Here is a 7,252-nt window from a genome sequence, read left to right as displayed (position 1 = left end):
ATCCAAGAGTATAAGTTGGTATAGAAACGTTATTATCTTGATTTTGATTATTCCAATTTGCTCCATAGTTATTTTGACTAGAATATCATTAATTTTTACCACTATTATTTGACTAACTAAAATTGGGGTGATTTCTCTAACCTAGATTAAATATATTGAATAGAGATTAATTTATCTTCCAATTAAACTTATATTTTCAATCTCTTGTATGTCATTCTCTTCCATTAAGTATTTATCTTTCAAATGTAATGAAGAGTCAAAATTTAAGCCTAAAGTTATAACTTGTGCAGTCAAAATGGATAAAGAATCTTTTTCATTGACTCATATCACTCTCTCATGATTCACCCTTTCAACAGACCACTCGTAATTATTTATTGCCATTTTCTCAATTAATTCATAGGCATCCTCAAAAGGCTTTGACATCAAAGAACCTCCATCCGTAGCATCAATTATGTCTCTTAGGGATCTTTACAATCTATTATATAAAGTTTGAATTATCAACCAATCAAGTAAGGCATAGTGAGGGCACTTTCTTAGTATCTCCTTGAATCTCTCCCAACTATCACAAATAAATTCTCCCTCTAACTTAGTAAAAAAAAGTAATATCATTTCTAATTTCGGCATTCTTACAAGGTGAGAAATACTTTATTAGAAATTTGTGGGCCAACTCATTTTATGTGGTAATAAAGCCTGGGGGTAAGGAATTTGACCACTTTTTTGCCATGTCTTATTGTGAATTTGATTTCAAGAAATCTAATTTTGATGATAGGAAACATTTCAAATACTTTTGTTTCTCTACAACTACCTTGCCCACTAACATTTAAGGTCCACAAGATCCAAACTGCAACTTGAACCATCTTAAGATTGGGTAGACTATGTCTAAGTCAGTTTATAATCTTTTCCTTTTCTTGAGTCAATTATAAACAAAGTGATTCCTGATGCTAAGTAACCTTACACACACATACTTGGGAGAAAATTTCTATCTGTTGGTTAGAGTTTTCTATTTTGATCACATTATTTGGGATGATCCAAAAATTTTCCTAGAAGATCAGTTAAAACAGAAACCCTAATTAGGGCATCCTAGTTAAGGCAGCCATCATTAAGCACATCATCCTAGATGATATTTATATTTGGTAGGATGATAGGCTCAAATAAAAAAGAATCAGCCGCCAGATCTATTTAAGTATCTTTAATTTTAAAACATCATCCAAGACATCAGCCTGGACGATGTAGTTTAATTATGCCTAAATTAATCTGGTAATTAAGGTAAACAATTAAGTTTTGATTGCTCGATCATATCATCCTGGATGATCTCAGGATTGGCCAAAATGATCAGTTTGAAAACCTTAATTGTTTCTGGATGAGAAAATATCGGTTAGCTTCTATTTAGGGTGATGCTCTAGATGATATATACTAAATTGAATTAATTATCCAGGATGATTGTGAGATTTTCTTGGATGATTAAGTTATTTTTATATCATCCAGACACACATTCAAGGCGATGTTCTAGATGAAATTCTACGATTTGTACTAATCGTACATGACGATATACTATCAGCCTGGACGATATGAATAAAAACCTTCTGATCATCCCAAACCATCAGGGATGATTGAGTGAAATTTATGCTAGTCGTATAGGATGATATTTATAACATCTTAGATGATAATGTCAATTTGTTGAAATTAAGAGCTATTCTAAAGCTCTTCTATTTATGACCTCTTATTCAACCTAAGACATCATCTTTTGCTGCTGACTTGACCTGAGAGAGCCTAGAGGAGAGGGAGAGAAAGGGAGAGAGAGAAAAAGGATCTTATGAGAAGGAGTTTGTGAGGGGTTTCACAAAGGTTGCTCAAAGCAAGGATCCAAGTCATCTTCTCCAATCATCATCCCTTATCCTTGGAGGTTCGAGAGAGGTCCACTTTAGCAATCGATCAAGGTTTTCTGCCTGCTTCAGGAGGAAGCAAAAGGAGTCAGGTTCTCTGACTCACCGGTGTTGGTGGAAAGGTGGCTTTGTACAGGCTTCTCCGTCTTGCTGTGTGAGCAAAAGGAGAGTCACTGAGTTTAGTGCAATAATAGGAGGATACCTTCAGGGAGTGGACGTAGGTCGAGTTAACTAAACCACTATAAACTTTTATGTTCTTTATTACTTATTTTTTCATATTTATTTTCTACACTTTAAATTTCTTTGTGGTGAATTTTGGTTTGGTTTGATTTTGTGTTTTTTTATTGAAAGATTTTTTAAAATACCAATCCCCCCCTCTTGGTCAGCCTTAGGCTAGTTCATAAGGGCTCAACATCCCTAACAAACTTTCAAGTGGTATTAGAGCTGGATTCATAAAATCAAGTTTTTGAAAACTTTTGAATTTTGATCCATGACTAACTCTGGTAATCATAATACTGCAAAAGGGTATTCTATTACCTGACCACCTTTGTTTGATAATATTCCTTTTGATTTTTTGAAAACTCATATGTTTATATTTTTACAATCGATTGACTACCACATGTGGATGCTTTTAAAGATGGTTATACATCTCTGACTTGTAAAATTAATGGCAATACTATTCCACTTCCTTTCACTGAATGGACTCTTGATGATAGGGATTTAACATAACTTAATGCAAAATATTTGAACTATTTTTTCTGTGCTTTAAAATCTGAATATTGCATACGCGTTTTAACTTGGACTACTGGTAAAGAAATTTGGGATAAATTATGTATCACTTATGATGGAACCAAAGAAGTTAAACAATCAAGGTTAAATATTTTATTGCATGACTACAAAATTTTTATATAAAACCTAATGAATCAATTTCTGACATGTATATTAGATTCACTCAAATTGTCACCTCACTACATGCTTTAGGAAGAGAACTCACAAATTATGAAAGGTTAATAAAATTTTAAGATGTTTGCTTCTTCCTTTGATACTAAAATTACTACAATTTTTTAATCTATAGATTTGAATACCTATTCGATTGATAACTTACTTGAATCACTCATTGCTTATGAGCAAGGCATGAATCAAAGAAACCATGATGTAGGTGAGAAAAAAGAAGGAGAAAACTGCGGCGTTGAAGGCCAACAACACGGACACTGACTCTTTCGGGTTTGAAAGCGATGATGTTGCCTTAATCATAAGGCAATTCAAAAGCTTTCTAAGGAAGAAGCATAAGAATCATTAGAAGTGGCATAAAGGTAAGGGTAGCAAAATTTTTAAGAATTTTAATTATATGATCTGTTTTGAATGCAGGATGCCGGGATATGTTAAAACTGATTGTCATACACTTAAAGCTCACTCAAGCAAGGAGAATGATAAGGAATAACCCAAGTTTAAAAAGGATAAGAAGAGGATTTAAAAGGCATTCTGGGCAGATTCTGCATAGGACTCCTCTGAGACTGAAGCTGAAGAGGAGATAACAAACTTGTGCTTGATGGCTGACAATCATCCAGGTCAAAGTGACCAAGAAGAGGTATGTGAACTAACCTATGAGCAACTACTTGAAGTTTCTGAACAAATTCATGAATCATATAGGAAACTTAAGAAATCACATGCTAGTTTAAAATTAGAATTTTTAAATTTGTAAAAAGAGCATGAAATTTTACTTAAAGATCACTTTATAATCGATAGCAATCACATGTCAATACTTGATGAGTTTGATGCATTAAACAAAAAGCATATTGAATTATCTCATACACATGATTCCTTGAAGTCATCTTATGTTGAGCTAGAAAGAGGTTTTAAGAAATTAAAGAATCTCAAAGCTTTTGAAAATAACAAATCAATATTGCATGCATCACACAACTTTTAAAGGAAGCATCACCACCTGAGCAGATTAGTAAATCATTTTCCTAGTGTTAGATGTTTTTTCATGTGACATGTTAGGACATATATCACACACTTGCACTATTCACCATGGTACATATTGAGTGTGGAGACCCAAATTGCATGATTCACAGCATAACTTACACCCCAAGCATGGATTCCTAAATCTGATGTTTGATGATCTTGTAGGATTGTTCTCACAAAAAGCCACATGAGAGCATGTGGTACCTAGACAGAGGATGCTTACGACACATGACTGGGGATGCAAACTAATTTGTTTCGCTAGAGGTAAGGTTACTCTTGGAGACAACACCATCAGGAAAGTAGTGGGCGCATGTATAATTGGAAACTCCAAAAACCTTTTGATTTAAAATGTTTTACTTGTAAATGGACTGAAACACAACTTGCTCAGCATTAGTTAACTTTGTAATAAGGGTTTCACCATAAAATTCTTAGCAAATACTTATATTATAAGATTAAATAATAACACTGTTTTGCAGGGAAAGCGAATCAACAATATTTACATGCTTGACTTAAATAATATTGTATGTGCTGCTTCATTTTGTTTAAAAACTACTATTGATGATTCATAGTTGTGGCACAGGAAGTTATGTCATGCTAGTATGAAAACCCTTAGAAGAGTGACCCAGAAAGACCTAGTTAGAGGTGTCCCCAAGCTTAAGTTCTCTAAAGACAACCTTTGTGATGTTTGCCAACTAGGGAAGCAAGTCCAATCCTCTTTTCACTCCATTAAGGATATTAGCACCTCTAGGCCTTTAGAAGTCCTTCATATGGATTTATTTGGACCCATTATCACTGCCAGCTTATTAGGAAAAGTCTATGGATTTGTGATTGTCAATGATTACTCGAGGTTTACTTGGATTAGATTTCTGTCACATAAGAATGAGTATTTTGATGAGTTTAGATCCTTTTTCACTTGGATTCAAAAAAAGCTAGGTTGTGAGATTTTGACCATCCATAGTGACCTTGAGTGAGTGTTTAAAAATGAGAGATTTGAAAACTTTTATGAGGATAAGGGGATTAGTCATAACTTCTCAGCTCCTAGGACCTCTCAACAGAATGAGGTAACTTAAAGAAAGAATTGGACCATAGTTGAAACCACTAGATCCATGCTTGCTGAGTATTATCTTCCAAAGTACTTTTGGGCTGAAGTGGTAAACACGGCTTGTTATGTATTGAATAGGGTGAATGTTATAGCCAAACTTGATAAGACACCCTATTAGATCCTTAAGGGTATGCCACCCAACCTTTCACACCTCCATGTCTTTGGCTGTAAGGTTTTTATTCTTAATAATGGGAAGTTGCGCATAGAAAAATTTGATATAAAATTTGATGAAGGAGTGTTCTTATGATATTCAAGTGTGGGGAAATCCTTTAGGGTGTTTAATGAGAGGACTTTGGTAGTGGAGGAGACTACTCATGTAGTGTTTGATGAATCTGATCCTAAGAAGTTGTTGACCTCATTTTTGTATGAGGTCACTTGGACCACTCCTGGCCCTAAATTAATTTAATTTCCAAATCAATGTAAACTTTAGGATCCTCCTAGAATCTTGACTTTAGGATCTATGCCAGGATTCTTCTAGAGCTCAGACCTTAGGAGCTACTCCAGATCCTAAACTTCTTCTAGACTCTAAGTTTTAGGAATTTCTTAGGCTGTAGGATCCTTCTAGATTCCTAACTTTAAGATCTATTCAGACCTTAGGATCTACCAAGATCTTAGGTCAATCAAGCCAAATCCAAGGTCCAAAGGTTTAGTCCTAAAGGCCTTTTCCATTGAAATTTCAAACACTTTGAAACCCAGTTAAATGAACTCTGATTCAGAGTCTATCAGTTGCATACTGATGGTACATGTCTCTAGACAAAACTCTCCAAATTTGAGCCCATTCTGAGGTCTCTAACCCCAGAAACTTAATTAAAATTCATAGGCTGTAAAACCTTTAAATATTTACAGCCTATGCCACTGAACTTGTCACTTTGAAGATTCTGACCTTAGAGCCTTTACCAAAGCCTCTAGTCACTTCCAGACCTTTAATCTTGATATGATGAATATTAAACTGTATTTTTTTGGACCCACTTTGACCCCCAGTTGACCAGGGGTCAAAATGACCAAAATACCCCTATGGGGCTCAAATATTGATTTCTAACCAAATGAACTCCGAATTGAATGCAACCACCTCCAGTAAGTTTCAAATGTCATTTTGAATCTGTTAGACCCGTTCCCAAGCCTTGGGTCAACCTGATTGACCAAGTCAACAGGTTTGACCTAAAAGGCCCTTTAAGGGTCCAAACAGGTGTTTTGAACCAAATGACTTCCCTAGGACTCGGGACCACATCCAATAGACTCAAAATGTTATTTTGAATATGTTGAACCCATTTTTAGACCTTGGACCCACCTGGTTGACCAAGTCGACCAAGATTGACTCAAAATTCCCTTAAGGCTCTAATAGGTTATTTTAACCCATTTAATCAATTGAATCCATTTTAAGCTTCAAACCAACTTCTAATTATGGCCTAACCATGTTTTGGGATGTTGGTCAATCAAATTCAAGTAGAGTTGACCAAGTCAACTCTAAGGTTGGTTTAAATCTATTCCAAACCCCATATCAAATTCAAACCTCCATCCCTTCACTTGGCTTTGGTTTTGATTCATTTTAATCAATCTTTAAGACCACCTCGACTGCCACCTCAGCAGTCAAGAGGGTTAGTTGACTGGTCAACACAGTCAACAAGTCTCTTAAGGGCTTTAAGAGGCTTAAATGTTCAAGCAAGCTCAAGTAACTTCAATCCCTTTGAACCTAGTTCACTCAAGCCTTCTCCCATGCCACTTCAAGTGCCATGTGGCATGGGGACCAGCCAACATGTCAAACAAAGGGTCTTGAAGGGTCAAAGATGGTCAAATGACCTCTTAAACTTAATCCATTCTATTTGAAAACTCTCCAGCTATCTTAATCAGTTTCTGGAACCTTCTCATGGCTTTTCTAAGCCCTTGGATGAAGATCTAGTGGATCTTATCAACCCCACATGCTCTAGTTAAGACAAAACACCCTTTACACCTAGGATGTCCTTGAGCTGTCCTTGGCTGCTGCTCCCACCAACTCCCTGGACAGATGGCACTCATCTGGAGGCTCATCAAGTAGATCCCAGCCCTCCATTCAATCTGGAAGGGATTGAATAGAGCAAAAGGCTCAAATGAGCCTCATTCGAATCCCATCAATCTCTCTCCAGCCCCAGCCTCTCAAACCTCATTCTCTGTTCTATTGAGCTCCCTAGAGATCCCTCCATACATTCTCACTCAAATCCTGTCGGTCAAAGCGGTGGCCGACGATCTCCCGACAAGATCTAAACCAACCCATTCAAGGAGTTCTTCCATTTGATCCAGGCCATATCAGACCGAGGTTTCTTCTACA

General features: G+C 36.1%; 1 non-coding gene across 1 annotated transcript; it reads left to right on the top strand.

Annotated features, from left to right (window-relative positions):
• The first annotated feature begins 511 nt into the window (after positions 1 to 511).
• On the top strand, positions 512 to 619 carry LOC114579820. The gene has a single exon (XR_003701002.1). It is a non-coding gene; the product is annotated as a small nucleolar RNA R71 (small nucleolar RNA).
• The last annotated feature ends 6,633 nt before the right edge of the window (positions 620 to 7,252 follow it).

This window comes from Dendrobium catenatum, unplaced genomic scaffold, assembly GCF_001605985.2.
Source record: "Dendrobium catenatum unplaced genomic scaffold, ASM160598v2 fragScaff_scaffold_651, whole genome shotgun sequence".
NCBI lineage: Eukaryota > Viridiplantae > Streptophyta > Magnoliopsida > Asparagales > Orchidaceae > Dendrobium > Dendrobium catenatum.
This window is presented reverse-complemented; position numbering and strand designations above follow the sequence as displayed.